General features: G+C 35.9%; 2 protein-coding genes across 7 annotated transcripts in view; one reads left to right on the plus strand and one right to left on the minus strand.

The window, feature by feature from the left end:
* The window catches only part of LOC143217646 (uncharacterized), a 170,892-nt gene that overhangs the window by 95,018 nt on the left and 57,750 nt on the right, over positions 1-18,124 (minus strand). The window lies entirely within an intron of this gene.
* The window catches only part of Dip-lambda (Dpr-interacting protein lambda), a 233,757-nt gene that overhangs the window by 2,248 nt on the left and 213,385 nt on the right, over positions 1-18,124 (plus strand). The window contains exon 2 of one of the 2 annotated variants that reach the window (XM_076442160.1): positions 6,298-6,328. The exons of the other annotated variant lie outside the window; for it this stretch is intronic. The gene's annotated coding sequence lies outside the window, so the exon portion shown is untranslated. The remainder of the gene's footprint in view (positions 1-6,297; positions 6,329-18,124) is intronic. 2 annotated transcript variants of the gene reach the window in all.

Raw genomic sequence — 18,124 nt, forward strand, 5'->3', positions numbered from 1 at the left:
TGAGTAATACAGTTTTATTCCATTTATTTAGAGGATTAATTGACGATTAGATATGAATTTGGTAAAAATTTAACAATCTCACTTGATTTATTCAGATAACATTTTGTTCAATTGAGTTGGGTACAATTTTACTCAATTGACTCAGATTCAATTTTATCCAATTGACTCATTGTCAGAATCAATTTTCTTCAATCGACTTGGGTACCATTTTATTTAATTGACTAGTTGTGCAGAATCAATTTTATTTAATTGACTAGTTGTGCAGAATCAATTTTCTTCAATCGACTTGGGTATTATTTTATTTAATTGACTTGGGTACAATTTTATTTAATTGACTAGTTGTGCAGAATCAATTTTATTTAATTGACTAGTTGTGCAGAATCAATTTTCTTCAATCGACTTGGATACCATTTCATTCATTTAGCTCAGAATCAGTTTTATCCAATTGACTCATTGTCAGAATCTATTTTCTTCGATCGACTTTGATACTGTTTTCTTCAATTGACTTGGATACCATTTTATTTAATTGATTTGGGTACAATTTTATTTAATTGACTTCTTGTGCAGAATCAATTTTCTTCTATCAATTTTGATACAGTTTTCTTCAATTGACTTGGATATCATTTTATTCAAGTGGCTCAGGATCAATTTTATTCAATTGACTCATTGTCAGAATCTATTTTCTTCAATCTACTTTGGATACAATTTTATCTAATTGACATGGGTAAAATTTTATTTAATTGACTTATTTAATTGTCTTGGTACAATTTTCTTCAATTGTGACTACAATACAATTTTATTGTAATTTTCTTATTCTTTGAAATTCTACCCACCCATTGTTGCTATAAATGCATAATTGATCACTCTCTGTACATAGCGAAAAGAATGATCGAGCTTCTGTTGTATATATTTAACGTGTTCAAAGCTCATGTACGACAAGATAGAGGGAATAAGAGATTGCGTGGACGTGCGGCGGCAAAGAAAATTCTTTTAAACGGTCTCTACGGCGTGGCGGGGGTCTCCTAAGTGAACGCAAGGACTTTGTAAGTACGGATGCCGTGGACTTCTTTTGTTCGTGGCACCGTTTGCCAATTCATTCAGTCGCGACATATATGTAGCGCTCTTTCCCGAGCCACTGTGCTCGTTGCGAGCACCTGTGGACCCGGGCGGCCGTCCCTCGTGAACTCTCTCCTTTGGAGAACTGCCAATGACTTCCGGCTGACTCGTAGAACCTGTTGATGATCCTCCCTGCTTCTACGTTTTATGGCACCCCGAATTAAATTAATTCTCTCTCACTTCTAACCCCCTCCACCTCTCATCCCCATCCCCTTTGCCCTTGCAGCACTTTCCCTCTTTCTAATCGACCCTGACAGTACGACCTACCCCCTGGCCAACTACAGTCGCTCGCAAAAATATTTGCACAACAACCTTCACGGTGATTTGTAACGGGACGCTGGCGATACTATTTGAAAAATAATCGCAAGTCTTCGTTGGAACAAAATCTTTAGTTTAGGAAATAGGTGACACAACTCAAAATATATTTCTATAAAAAAGTATAATAATAATTACGTACAATGTGGTATACTTTATAACTAGACCAGACCTGGCCAACAAGCGGACCGCGGGCCGCATGCGGTCCGTCACACAGTGGGCTTGATTGAAGAAGTACGCGACATTTTGCGAAAAAATCAACTTTCTAATTTTCATATTATTTCAATTGATATCTAAATGTCCACCGACCACGAAAATGATAAAATTAATCAAATACAATAGCAGTTCTAGTTGTGATACACGCCAATCGGCCAATAGACAGTTGGCGCGCCGGGCCGACTGTGCCAACTCGCGTCTAAGTCGCGCTCTGATTGGTCCGTGTTTTTCGTTAATAAATCCTAAACAAAGGCGCGGATAACATTTTTGCAAAGGAAAATGTTGCTTCAAATGATCTCAGGTACCTCCCATTTCCGGCTGTTGAAGAAATTTTGGGACACCCTGTATATTTGATATCTTTGATATAATTGAGTTACAGTGCAACAATGAAATGAAAAAATTTTTGCGTCCACATAGAAAATTAATTTTTACAATACTTATGTTACATCCGAGAGATATTCCAACTTAACAACGCATTTCCAAGGCAAAGTGTACAATGATGAGACCGGCTCGTTAAATTTCGGTTTAAAACAGTATTTCACTCGCAGTTACAGTAGAAATCAAAATTTACGACATTGCTTCACTCGCGGTCATGGTTGGAGGACCAAAATTCCTACGAAACTCTTACTTTCACCAAAAATATAATTTTGTTAATGAAAAACGTTGTTATTTAATACATCCTTTTCAATTCTAATTGAATCCTTATGTTATATGAAGTATTTAATATTCATTCAATTTTGAATTTCTGTTCAGTTTAGACTGAATATTTAATTTTCAATCTCAGTTCATTTTAGATTTAATATTTAATTTTCGATTTCTGTTCAATATACATACATTTAATACCAATACAATTTTTTACGTCATTCATCGTCAAGGAACGTATTTTTTAATTATATCATTCTCTTTTGGTCGAAAAACGAAAGGAAGATAGATTTAAAAGAACTGGTCCAATCAATTGGAAAAATACCGTTGTTATACCTTATGTTGAGAACATCTCAAATGACATAAAACGGATCTTTCGAAGAGTAGGAATTCATACAATTTTCAGGATACCATATTATCTTAAAACCTTGTTTCCACCTGCAAAGACAAGCTACCACGTTTAGAAAGTTGCAATACTGTATACTCAATACCTTGCTTAGAATGTAGTCAAGTATATATTGGACAAACGTCCAGAAACTTGAAAACCGGTATCACAGAACATAAGCATAATATTTTCGTACCTCCACTACAACATAATGCATTGACGAAACATTCACTTGAAATGGATCATAGATTTGATTTTGAGATCGCCAAAATTATTGACAAAGAAGAAAATTTACATCAAAGGCTACTATTGGAAACTATTCATATGATTAAACATCGCAGCGTAAATCTTAGGTATGAGACACCTAAGATACATGAATATTACGCAACATTACTAAACCAGTAATGTTCTATGATGAATTTTCCAATAAACCTTACTTTTGTCATTATCTAAAAATTTTGAACTAGCTGTTTCTCACATACAATTGACTGTATAAAACTGATTCCAATCAAAGTTGAACGTTAATAACGATTTACCATCAAGATATATTCGTAAGAGTGGATTTAAGAACATACTATGACTTTTCTTTACCGCCTTATATCGATAGATACATATAACCTAGGTCGTTTTCAATACGTTCTTACATCAGTGTCTTACTCGACAACCAGTATGTCCGACGCACGTAACACACGCGTGCCACACAATTATTATAAATTTATTTTCCCCAAAGCAAGTGAGTGAGATTTTATGAACAATATTCCTTATATTCAATAATTTAATAGTTTTTAATTATTAGAACATATTTACTTTACAGACGCGATTCAAATAAATCTTGAAAAGGATCCAAACTAGGATCGAAACGTTGATTTTGTTTGATAATTAACAAAATTGCTTCATAATTAGTAGCATTTAACATTTATTAACAATTTTTAATTCTAGTTTAATTTTTATCTGATATAATTGCGTAAGGTCATAATTTTTATTGAATAATAACTTCGAATATAGCATTAAGAAACATTTCTATTTAATATCTTATTTTCGATTTCAATTTAATTTCTCTTCAGTTTTATTTAACGTAATTATGGAGTATTGCAGTTACTTATGTAACAGTTAACATTAGACTGCGAATTTTATGCATTTGTGACAGAGAGAGAGAGAGAGAGAGAGAGAGAGAGAGAGAGAGAGAGAGAGAGTAACGAAAGAAAATGTCATTTTATTGTTAAAAAATATTTATTTTCCTGCAGCTTATTGCAGTGGGAGAAAGAGAATTTTTATTTTACACACAAAGGTCCAGAGTGCAGTGATTATGAACGCTGTATCTAAAAAGCGTTATGGCAATCTTCAGCCACGTCTGTATCGTCATAGAGAAATGGTTAAACAGAAAGAATGGATATCACAGTGAAGAATTGCATTCATTTTATCTTGGCTTCAATTCATGGCTACTTTCGCGCGAAAGAAAATCCCTGATAAGGGGGTTGAGGGTGAGAGCCACTCCTTTCCGATCCCAGAGCGCTGGATGCTTGCCAATGAATGCTTAAACGTAAGAGACCTGTTGATAATCGCGAGATATAATGCATGGTACGCCTCGCTATATTTCAGAGCCGCCTTTCCCCCTCGTTGACCGCATTGTTGCACCGCTTTTTCACTCGATCCCCTAAGAAACGCGTGGCTTTAATGTTTCGGGTGAAGGGTGCCAACAGTGCCGCTTTACGACGCGATTAGGCGAATGGCTTCGGCAATGATTCTCGTGGAATTCTCAGTTGTGCGTCGATTGCATTTCGTGGCTTTTTATTTCATTGTTTTAACCCTTATGAGCAGATGGACGTGTATTTCCAAATATCAAATGATAGCTCAACAATTTACATCTCCTACATTAAAGTAGAAAGTTCCAAAAGTAGTGGACAAAATCGGGAAATATTTCGAAAAGGGGATGTTTTGTTTTCGTACTTCGAAATACCAAATGATAGCTCAACAATTTACATCTTCTAAGTAAGCTAGAATTTTTCATTTTTAAAAGTAAAGTAGAAAGCTCCAAAAGTAGTGAACAAAACCGGGAAATATTTTGAAAAGGGGACGTTTTGTTTTCGTACTTCGAAATATCAAATGATAGCTGAACTATTACATCTCCTAAATAAGCTAGAATTTTTCATTTTCAAAATTCAAGTAGAAAGTTCCAAAAGTAGTGAACAAAACCGGGAAATATTTTGAAAAGGGGACGTTTTGTTTTCGTACTTCGAAATATCAAATGATAGCTGAATATTTACATCTCCTAAATAAGCTAGAATTTTTCATTTTTAAAAGTAAAGTAGAAAGTTCCAAAAGTAGTGAACAAAATCGGGAAATATTTTGAAAAGGGGATGTTTTGTTTTCTGAAAAAGGATGCGTCAAGCTTTGTGCGAGTTTGACGAGCACCTGGGCGCCTCCGACGAGCGCTTTTCAAAGAAAATCTGAAACGAACGGCTCGCGGTAGTTGCGTGTGTGGGCGTTGGTGGGCGGGGGAAGTCGCGGGGTGGGGGTAGTCCGTGCGGCGGGAGGGGGCTCGGGAGGCCGGCAAAAAAGGCATACGTGACATCTGCCGTCCAGCGGAGTGAAGCTTTTTTGTAATAAAGTGGCGAAATCCCAGAAAAACCGTCATTGCGGATTAAGCGGCTGCCGATATTAAAGCACGATCTGAAATTCGCGGGGTTGGGGCGGGGCCAGTGGGAGGAGACAGGAGAAAAACGAGTGCAATGAGTGTATCGGCGCATCAGCTGTTATTTGCGCGGCAAATGCTCGTTTAATGGGTCTCTTTGCGTATACACGCGATGCGAACGTCTGCCAATCGCGGCCTCGCTAATTGTTTTTAACTGAATATAGCTGGTCAACCGGGGCCTGCATAATCTGGTGCGTTCAACGCATAGATCATTGATCGTTTATGTGGAGATTGAAAGCAATGTTTTCGGATATTTTGGTTAATTAAGCGAAGATTTTGAGACGTTTTTGCAGGTTTGTTGTAAAAGTTCGGCAAATGTTTTTTGTGGAGAATGATCGTGGAGATTCTGCCGTACACGATGATGCATAGTTCTACGAGGTTGGTGTTCGTGTCTGTATTTTTCTTTATAAATTGTTGAATATGTGACGACGGTTTTCAGATTCTAGCAACCTGCGACATTTCGTAAATAATATATTGCATTAAAATTCTATCCTCCAACTGTGACGTTTCTCATTTGCATTTGAAGATTCTAAGCTCCAACATATGGCTGCCGTTCACTCGAATCGATAGACAGTGGGAAACATATGTATACGATCAAATTAAACATTCATTTTAGATTTTTATTGAATTGTATTGTTGTATCATAATAGATACATGGATCTGTACAGTGATGAATATTATATTATATCTAGTTTCATTAATATTAAATTAATATGTATTATACATATTAGTATGTGTACGTACTACGTCCATTTCAATTTTAAAATTAATATTATATTAACGTAGTAATTGATTGTAATTTCAAATTTACGAATATTGATGTAATAGCTACACTCGATTCTTAATTTATTGGAATATTGATTAATACAATAACAACATTGAAAATTTTTAATTGTTTATAAATTTCAAATGATTGAATTCTCTTTTACAGATTGTGACGCGTCTCCACGGGGCAGAACTTGGCGAGTAATTTATCTAAATATTAACATAATTTTATTTATCGCTGCCGACACGATTTTAAGATCCATCTCAGGATAATACACACATATCCAGGAGAAATCATAAAAATTATCATATTTATTTCAGAAGTACATATCTTAAGTTAAAAAATTTTGTGAATATTCTTTAATACATAATCTAGATATGACAAAAATTCTGCTAATTTTTCTTAACATTTTGATTATACAAAATTCCTCTAAATATTTAATATTTTTAAAATTATACTGTAAGTCGGGCAGTTCCAACTTGTAGCTCCGGAGCTATTCGAGGCACCTTCCCCGCTTAAGTTCTTCCCCCACTCTTAGACTTCTTCGGTATACGTATAGTAGTGGAAAGCTCCCACCACGAGAGCCGCGTGACGCACGACGCGACGCACACGCATACATTGTAACCGTCCAACTTCGGCCCTTTTTTCTTCTGCGCCACCAATGCCAGTACTGCTAGCAATTTCAACTTCAATTTTTCAAGTTCAGCTTCAATTTTCTAATTTAAACCTTAATTTTTCGATTTTATCTTCAATTTAAAAATTCATTTTCAACTTCAATTTCAACTTCACTTTCAACTTCAACTTTTTATTGTCAATATCAATTTTTCAATTTCAACTTCAAATGCACGTAGAAGGTCCCCCTTTTCGGTTTTCCGCTTATATCTCGGAAATTATGCGTCCTAGCGATAAGACCATTCTATACAAAATTAAAGCTGACAAAATGTGCCATAAGATTGACTGCATTCAGTTTTTCGCTGTTTCGCATAGTTTCCGAGATATCCTTGCTCAAAGTTCACTAATTGTGCTGAAGAGTTAGCTAGTCAAGTAAGGCAAAAAACGTGAGGCAAAAATTTCTTTTTCACAATTAGTCAACTTTGAGCGCGGATATCTCGGAAACTATGCGCCCTAGCGATAAGACCATTACATACAAAACTAAAGCTGACAAAATGTGCCACAAGATTGTTTGGACTCAGTTTTTTCGCTATCTCGCATAGTTTCCGAGATATCCGCGCTCAAAGTTCACTAATTGTGCTGAAGCTAGTCAAGTAAGGCAAAAATTTCTTTTTCACAATTCGTGAACTTTGAGCGCAGATATCTCGGGAACTATGCGAGATAGCGAAAACTGTGAATGCAATCAATCTTATAGCACATTTTGTCAGCTTTACTTTTGTATGGAATAGTATTATGTATCGCTAGGACACATAGTTTCCAAGATATAAGCGGGAAACCGAAAAAGGTGACTTCTACGTGCCCCCCTTTAGCCCGCTCACCTACTAGGATTAGGGACTTTTTAGTATGTTTACCTCCTAACTAGTCCAAAGTCCCAAAGTTAAAAATTGTGTTCCTTCCATTTCCCTCTACGCCCCCCTTATGAGCATTCATTGACTATGGCGCCCAAATCACTAACTCTACGGCTGTACGTATGTAGTAGTGGAAAAAGGTTCGATGGTGAGGACCTCACAGTTCTCGGAGGGGAATAAGTTGGAACTCCCTGCTGTAAGTGACTAGAAATACAGAGCGTCCCAAAAATATTGTACTTCCTTAATAGGGATGATTCCTAAGGTCATTTGAAGTAACTTTCTTCTTTACGGAAATGTTCTCCGCGCCATTATTCAGGAATTATTAACGAAAAACACGTATCAATTAGGGCGGGGTAATAGTGGGCGGATTCCGGCTCGGCCAATGCCGCTGCCGCGCTCAACGGGACCTGTCGGTGATCCGAAATCCGTCTGCTAGCCGCGCCCTGATTGGTTGGCTTTTTTTCCTTAATAACTCGTTAACAAAGCCGCGGAGAACATTTTGGCAAAGGAAAAGATTACTTCAAATCACCTGAGGAATCTCCCCTTGCAAGGATGTATAACATTCTTGGGACACTCTGTATAGAAATTTCAAACCTAGACTCAATGAAATAGCATGAACGGAAATAAAGAAGCAGACTCTGTGGAAGAAGTAGCGAATAAAATGGACCTCAATCTTATCGACTCTTGCATTCTACATCTCTATTGAAGAGCGTAAAATTTGTTACATACTACAAATGCGCAAAATATCACAGTCTATTCATCGCCGAAGCGAACTTATTCCACTCACGTGCGATATGTGTAATATTAAACATTCCATCGAACACATAGGCACCCAAGCAGCGCTAAACAAGGAATGAAGGAATGCGATATACATATTCCCGTATTTATACGAATTCACTGGACGTATCGCACAAGGAGAGTCTTATGCAAAAATTCTTTTCTTCTTAAAAAATGTCGCACTCTGCTACCTGACCGGAAATGGGAACAACGGGGCAAGCTATAGTCAATTTGTGTACGGTCACTCGAGAAATATGCGTCCCTAGAAATTTATTATAATCAGACGACTGAATGGAAATTCGACAAATTTTCGCGACAAGTAAAATAATAGTTCGAAGAATATACAGAGCAATGTCCAGTTCGAAAAATAAATTGTTCGAAGAGATACAACAATTTCTTCTTGCTCTTGGATATATCCTGTCTCAAATCAGCAATTCTACTGAAACCATTAGTTACAAGGTAGAAAATGAAATACTTCCAATACTGTCACAAGCTTCCTATCATCCCTTTTTCTCACACCGAATTTATACAATTCGGAGAAAATTGAAAAAAAAAGGTTTTCACTTCATGGACTTTAATTAGTGGACTGCAAGTTTTCTGCATTTCTGAGAAGACTTTGGTGAACTACCAAATTGTAGATCGTTAAAAGAATTTAAAAATATTGTTGCAGCCTTACTTATAGGATGATCCAATATTTAAAGTATGATTAAAATATTTCATTTTATGCTAGATTATTCAAATAAGATATTTGATTTTATGATTCATATTCTTGGAATAAAAATATTTTATTTCTTAAATTATACATTTTTTAAATACTATTTCTTTCAAGTCAAATGAAATCTAGGATATTAAATAGTCTTTAAAATATTTACTTCGCCAAATATTGTTCACCTCTAGAAATAACCCCTATAAGGGTAGTTTTATTAGGGTCGTTTTTCCGAATACTAACCATGAACTAGTTGTTGAGTAATAGTGAACAGCTAGCTCTATAGATGAAACGTTTGCAGAAACAGTTGAAAATCGAAAAGAAAGCGTCCCGGAAACCACGTGATCGGTTAAGCCGGGGTCGCATTCTGAACGATACAGGAGAGGAATGCCGCCGGCGCTATTCTTCCTGTCGTTTATTGAAATGCTCGGCATGCTCTCACGTGGTATCCTTCGGCTACCTCGCTCTATGCTCTGACAAGGGGCGGGAAACGGGCGAAAACTGAGTCGAGAAAGTCGAATAGAACGGAATGGAATGGAATCTGGGGAGGAACTGTCGTTGGCAGATGTAAACTTCACCGATTTTGTGTCTGCTAACCCGCCAGATCGACAACAACAAATACATATATGTCCATTTTTGATAACCTATGATATGTATTAATTAACTTTTGGCAGCGGAGTAACACACTTTTTGACGTGGCATACAATGTACAATATACAGTGTATAATATACAACGTATAATATACAATTTATAATATACAATGTATAATATGCAATGTATAATATACAATATAATATACAACGTATAATATACAATATAATATACAATGTATAATTTATACAATACAATATACATTGTATCATATACAATGTATAATAAACAATATTATATACAATGTATAATATACAATACAAAATACATTGTATAATATGCAACACAATATACATGTATAATATTATACTATATTATACATTTGTATAATATATAATATTATATTCAATATAATATATAATGTATAATATACAATATAATATATTATAGAATATAATGTACAATGTATGATATACAATAGAATATACAATGTATAATATACAATACAATATACAATGTATAATATACAATACAATATACAATGTATAATATACAATAAAATATAGAATATAATATACAATGTACAATTTATGTACGAAAATGTGAAATTACATGGATTTGTAAAGTGTAAAATGTTCTGTTTCGACAGAACAAATTGCCAATGAAATATTGAGAGAGGAAAGAACGGGGGCGACAAGTTTTTGAGGAATTGTTGAGAGAAAAGGTTGAATCCGAGCGAAGTTCTCAAACACACACGAGATATTTCTCGCGTTCGGAGTTTTGTATTCTTATCAGAAGTTCTACAAGAGCTGAGAAAATCGAACGGAATAAAATTCGAAGCAAATGTAAAGTTCAGCAATTCCACATAATGGATAGAATCGTGGAATAAGAACAAAATCGATCTTCGTGTGGAACGATAGCATACAGCCGGCGACAAATTGTACATATTGAAACGAATTTCAAAGCTTTCCATCTGATACTACTCTCTGCGATATGAGAGAACCGACCTCGAAAAATAGAAAATCTATTATAAACGGAGAAATTTTGTAGATAAATCCTTCGAAACTTTGGTTTTGGACAAACTGTTGTGCCTTCGTAAAAAATCATTTCTCCAGCCGGAAATTGTTGCAGCATATACTTCGAAACTCTATCGGAATTATCATGAAAATCTTCTGATTTTACATTTTACAGTTTGATTATAAAAAATTCCTAAAAATGTCCATTAACGATTTTTTTATAAATAGCCTCTTCGATTTTTCAGCTAATGTTTTAATGGAAAAAGTCCAATAAAATGTTAACTTCCTGTAGCGAAAATATCATCAACAAACTACAATTTAATTGAGTGAAAAGTAGAAGAGAGAGAGAGAGAGAGAGAGAGAGAGAGAGAGAAGAGATAGAGAGAGTTTCAAGTTTCAAAACGAGCCTACATAGAAGATCCTCCGACTTTTTTCCATGGAGTTACGACAAAATCGCTGAATTCAAAATCCACGATTCGGATAATCGAAGTTCCACTAAACCGTGAATTAAACGAGTAAATATTGTCCGAATTGTATAGGTGTTCGATATCGTTTTAATCAGCAAAACGTCGCGAATATTACGATGAAAATTTCATTAGAAACCAATCGGAAAAAAAGAGTTTCGTCACGTTATTACTGTTGTCTGACCGAAACTTTGTTTCGTTTACTCGCTATCCTTCCGGCGTTGGGCACAAGCAGCAACAAATCAAGCGGTGTCTGCAGGCGACACATCAGTTCGAAACTTTTGACATATATCGAGACATTACTGTACGCCGTTCTTCGGAGAGTTAACAAACAATTACTCGTTCCATCGACACCCCCTATCAATTCCGACCAAGTGATCTGACGCAGGAATCCCGTGTCACGAAATCACATCTCGCTCATGACCAGTCACATTGTTTCCTCGACAGGTTTCCACGGCGCATTCCGATCTTAAAAGCATTCTCCGTGTTCGAGAGGGGGCGGGAGTGGGGGGATAGTGTTTTCTCCGCGATTTTTCCGCGTGCTGACCCGTTTCCACGCTTAATACGGCGGTATCGCTGCGCGGATGCAGCTGCGAGAGACTAAATGCATTGGCAGGATTCACCGATACGGCCGTTCGAATGATTTTAATGCACCAACGATTATCGGTCCCCGGAAGCCAGGCGTTGTCTTGGGTATCCGACGATTCCGGGGGCTGCTATCCCCTTCTTTCTACTCCATTACAGACGATGTAATAGTCTTGCAGCTGCCGGCACAATTTTCCGTGCGACGATCACGCGCGAAATTCATCGACCCGACTAGAACAGCGAACGGGTTTTATCAAGGACAGCTTAATTAAATTTTATCGTCCGTGGGTCAATAGACAAACTTTACTACTATTTTTTTTTTTTTGCGATCCCGTGTGGAATTGATATTATGCAGGTCGTGCCGTGCAGTTGAGGTGTAATGCAGAAGGAATTGTTTAGGAAGAGACAATTTGATGTTCGAGAATTCTAGTTTCATACAGTGAGAGTTAAAAGGGAGTATACACCTCGAGAACACGGCATTTGTTTAACAATTACACTGTCCCTCTTATAGAGTTTTTTGCGCTGATTCCGAGTCTGTTCTCCTATACGCACAGTTTTTGAGGAACATGGCTTTGAAAGAGAAACATTTTTTTCAACTTTAAACAAATATTGTGATGTTATTATAAAAGATATTGAATTGTCCTTTGCAGCAAAAGATTCTGTAGTGTAAAGTCTACAGAATCTTAATATAATAACATCACAATATTTGTTTAAAGTTGAAAAATGTGTTTTTCTTTCAAAGCTATGTTCCTCAAAAACTGTGCGTATAGGAGAAAAATTAAGGACAGATTCGGAATCAGCGCAAAAAAATTCTATAAGAAGGACCCAACAGTAATTAGGGAACAAATTTGGTGTTGGACAGTGTTATTAGATATATGTTACATTAATGGAAAAGTTATTTGAGAAACATCTCAAGTGTAGATCTCGATCTTACTGAAAGATCCACGAATCTGACAACTGAACTGTTCCAACACTTGCAGCTAAATTGTTCTTAAAATATTTAGATATTGACATCTGTCCATCGTACTGTTAATAAAAGCTAATTACCCGACTCCACAGGCTACTATGCTACCCCAAACCAGAATATTACCACCACCGTGTTTGACGGTACTAACAAGATTTTTCGGTTCTAATTCCGTATTTTTTTTTCTCCAAATTTTTGGTTGCCTTTATCTTCCAAAAATGTCGAATTTATTCATCGGTGAATAATACGGTGTTCGAAAATTCGAATTTTTCTGCGAATTGCAATCGCAAAACCAGATTCTTTGCACTTACCGCTGATTTCTTGCGTGGTACTCGGCCATGCATACGAATTGTACTCGCACTCATAGATGTTTGTTGTATTTCAGATCATTCTTGAGCTAATGAAACTGCACACGTCTAATTAATCGGTTTTCTACTTCATTTAACTTTCTCGGACTACCGAAACGAGGAAAGTTTTTTACACTTTTTGTATCTTTATACTTGTCCATGATTTTTTTACAGTTCCATGACAACGATTTACTATTTTTCCTATTTCTCGAAATGATTTGCCTTAGTTTTTTAATTTAACAATAAATTTCCCCATGTCTTCTGAAGTTTCTGTACGTTTTTCACTCATTATTCTATTTATACACTAAGAATTTCAAAGTAATCAACACTGATGAAAATTTACAAGAATTCACGCTCATTCAGAAATTACTGCTTCTAGAAAAAACTGCTTCTTGCTGTGTATATTCACTTTTGACGCATTTCACTGTGGTCTAAAAGTCAGTTCTAGCGCGAATAAATTAAAGATACCAACTGGGTGCGTGTTAAGCACTGGGTTTGTGTGTGTGGTGTCAGGCCGGCTCTTTCCACCCTCCCGTTTTCTACCTCATCTCTACAGAGTCAAAATGTAAACAAACGCCGCACCGAAACAGGTTTACGTTGCAGCGGAGGGTGCAGGAATACGAAAAATTCAATACAGTATTCGCGATAGTTCTTTGCAAATATCTCGAAAACTAAAAGCGACCCCCCTATATTGGAAAAGGACAAAGTTGTTCAAATTGTCAATATCTATGACATATTTAAATTTTATCAAAATCGGAGTGGGCAGTACTTTTCTGTATAATTACCTGTGACACTTGAAATTCCATGTACTACATCACCGCTTTGGTTTCTGCGAAATATGCTGTAAGTATAATGTAGAATCTCATATGTATGGGGTGTATACTCATTTTTGACTCTCACTGTACGTGTGCATATGAACAGGTTTGGCGAGGATGAATAAGAAGAATTTTTCGTCAAGGTTCATCAATGTAGAAATTATGTAGGTGTGTCCTAATTGACGTGTCAAATTTGTGCAAAGTGACACGAGCAATTATGGCATACACATGTGGAACTGCATAGAAGCAATTGCAACGAAGAGAACGATATGTGTTTTCTAAATATGCATAGTGAACTCTGACAATTATAGAGACAGACAAATTAATTCTGCAATTAAGGGTGCAAAATTAACTTCAAGGTAGAAAGGTTAACAATTTATTTTTGTTGCGTCTTATTCTTTACAAGGATAAAAAGTGCAGAAGAAACCATGGGTCAAAGCTCAACCGTTTTCTTAAAAAATTAGGACAAAATTTTTCCATTGTTAAACTGATTTAATTTATATTATATTTTCGATAATTATAATAATTCGCAACGGCTTCATCAATACCTAGAAAATGGTGGCACAACTTAACGGACACACCCTGTATATAAAATCAAAACAGTTTGACAATGAAAAGACTTTACCACAATTTTTTAAGAAAAAGATTCAGTTCTGACGCGCGTGCACGCCGCGGATTATTCCTTTTGCAGTTTTTACCCTTCCAATAAATAGAATATGATGCAATAAAAACATTGTTGACCTTTTGACCGCGAAAGTCAAGGCCGAAGCTAATTTTACTACAAAAAAAAAGTTCTACTCACTGGAACTGTGAAACAAGTTGTATCGCAAGGGGTTAATTTATAAAATTTGAACAAAGCGACACTGGCAACAATCGCAATAAAGCTGTCCAAACTCCAGGAACGATCGAGGGTTGACGAGGGAGGTTGAGGATCAACAGCAGAACAAGTGCAAAGGTATGAAAAGAGAGAGAGAGAGGGCCAGGGATGATGACAAGAGGGCTGGAGGTTAAGGGGGCGAAGAAGGGAGAGGGTGGAGTGGTTTTTGTGCGTGAAACGATAAATTCGGTGGCGCAGCATTTTGTCCCCGAAAACCTATCGCAATAAATACGTGGTACGTCCGGGCGCGCGGTTGAGCCGCCGCGTTATACTCTAATGCAGTGCATATGGAACAATTTATAACGCTTCAGCGTGGGCCCCTGGACGTTTTTCTCTGGCCGGTGTAGGTTTGCACGATCCCGCATGAGCCTTTCGCCACCTATTGTTTCCGTATTGCTGAATTATTATTTCGCAATTTGCCTTTTGTCCTTGGGAATCGCCTCGTCGACGGTAGCCGGCATCGATCCAACCGTTCTTATGTGTGCAACGGGAACGCTTGACCTCTATCGGGAGATCGAGACAGTACGTCAATGATCGATCTCTCGCAAGCAGATTCGATTGTGTATTTAACATGTTATATACAAAAATTCCTGCAACATAAAAGTCACTTTACGGTATGCAACCCTCTAAGCCTAATATTATAAAATGGAATAGGGGAGACCGAGGCTAGTTGACTAACTTTTAACATACAGTAGAGACTCCCGTACACAATCTAATAGGGAAACAAAAGTGGCCGGATAGTGGAATTTTCGGATAATAGAACAATTAATTTCTTTTGCATTAAACTTTATTTATTCAGGTAGGAATAAACAAAATTGACAGTTTTTATCAACATCTGAGGGTCCCATATCTTTTTAGCCGCTAAGTCACATAAATTTTTTTGTAAATAGCTGCGTAGAATTACATTCCCGTTGTGCCTCAAACCATCGAAGTCCTTTTTCAAATGACTTAAATGCTTCGACATGAGAAGGCACGTCCTCATCGTGCAGATAACAGAACAACCGGATGATAGAAAGTCCGTATATTAAAGTATTCGGATAATGGGGGTACGGATACGGGAGTCTCTACTCTCTACTGTATTTAATTTTTACCCATGTACCATTAGTATTTTGCTGACTTGTTGTACACCAAAACTTTGCACATTGTCGTAGGTATACAGATTTAATTTTGAAAATCGTTTTGATTGAACCTAGTTGCAGTTTCAATCAAATTTTTTAGATTAGTGAGAGCAATAAGTCAACAAACCCCGATTGTGGGGTTAGTTGACATACCTGATGTGGTTAGTTGACTTAACAATATTTCAATTTTTATTTGTTCATCTATATCTACTGTAGTGAATCAGATGATAATTTGTAGACAAAATTAAGCCACAGTAGCGCCGATCGACATTTTTATCATTGCAAGGGCCACACGTGCATAACCTCGATGCACCGGATAAGATGAAAGACCTCAAATTTTAGTCAATGTATCATATTTCCATAAACCAATTACGAGAAAATATCAAGCAGTACTAAATGGTCAAACATTGATAAATAGTCGAAACAAAAATATTTACTTAGAATGGATAGAGTCGACTAACCCTGGCCTCCTCTAATTCTAACATTTGTTTGTCGCATGTACAGAAACTGTAAAAAAAGGTTTTTTTTTAGGGAACATAAAGTAACATATTTCTTTTTGTTGTGTAAAATTACAAATTAACTGTGGTGTTGAAAAATATACTTCCGCTCTTGAGGGAGTGTGAAAACAGGTACAGATTTGATTTACTTTGTATGGGAAGTTATAGTAAACGAAAAATTCCAATTTTGTGTTAGTTGTAAATACAACTGTAAATGTAATATTCGCTATTTTCGGAGCAATAATGTTAAAAAATGACTGAGTTAATTTCATATTCCTCTCCATAAAGTTCAAATTTAAAACAATAAAATATTCCCCACTAAATTTAATTATTATACAAATTAACAAAATTTAAATAAACCTAATAATATAAGGATCTCAATGAAATTTTAATAATATAGCCCCTGCAATATATTCAAACTTTCTACAAAATTATTTCAACCTCTTGAAATTAAAATTAAATTTATTAAAACACTCTACAATCAAATTCCATTAAAATATTCCTATTAAAATATCCCAGAATGTGTAGCTTCCTGTACTACATAGTTGAGCATAATTTTCATAGCTAACAATAAGAAGGAAACATTAAAAAGCGTCCGAGTACTGAACGTGACGATACTACAGAACAGAAGATGATTCGCGAAGTAGTAAGCAATAGAAATGCAATTTCGTGAATAAAATGCATTAAAAAGCTCGGTTGATCCTTTCGGCGGTTTTCTGCATTAGCCGGCGGGATTTGAAACAAAGGGATACAGTTTCCTTCGCTTTCCATCGAGTCATGTACTAATCGTCTTTTTTCCAGGTTGATTATACCTGATGGATACGATTGAGCACGCTTCACGGCGCCGCGCGTCTTTTTTCTTGAAAATGGAACGAATTTTCTCGTCGATGCTTTTAACGGGCGAAATGCTTTCAGGATGCTGTGTTTTATATGTGCGTCCTCCCATGCCGTCTTCCGCGGACACCGTGTTCTCATAGTTCCAGAAAAATAGGACAATAGTAATTCTCCAGGAAAAAATCGTCTCCACTATTCACACAGATTTTACCTCGAAAATATTTCTTACTTACAGCATTCAGAATTTGCCAGTCTTTGAGACGGTAACCATTTAATTTATTACAAGCAATGTATTAATTAATTTTAGTTCGTGAATGAACACTTTCGTTGGAAAAATTAATACATACAAAGATAAATTATTGTGAAAATGTTAAATATTATTAGTTAAATACTGCAAATGTTATAGATGTTGAAAATAATGAAAAACCAAATTTTAAAATTTAAGTTTAAATTTTTGAATTAAAAAATTAAACAAGTGTAAAAGATTGGCATACCGGAGATACTCGAGAAGAAATGGTATTTGACCTACACTGGGTGGTATCGTGACAATTAAAAAATTTCCTATACCACAAAATGTTTGCATTCTCCAGGTTCCTGAACTCTGCATTTTTACTTGCATAAAACTGAAAAATTTGTCGACTTGGACAGTTCAAGTTATTACAACGATAAACACCCTGAATTTTCATTAAATGACTGAAAGCTGTTAAGCAACGTCGATTTTGTTATTAAATTTTTAACTTGATCGATTCTCGAACCTCAGTATTGTTTAAAGTAAAACTCATTAAAAATTTGAAATTGAAATTGGTTAAATTTTAAATACATATAAAATCTGAATTATAGTATTTATTATTTATTGAAAATCACAGTCTAATTTGCAAAT

This window comes from Lasioglossum baleicum, chromosome 17, assembly GCF_051020765.1.
Source record: "Lasioglossum baleicum chromosome 17, iyLasBale1, whole genome shotgun sequence".
Lineage (NCBI taxonomy): Eukaryota > Metazoa > Arthropoda > Insecta > Hymenoptera > Halictidae > Lasioglossum > Lasioglossum baleicum.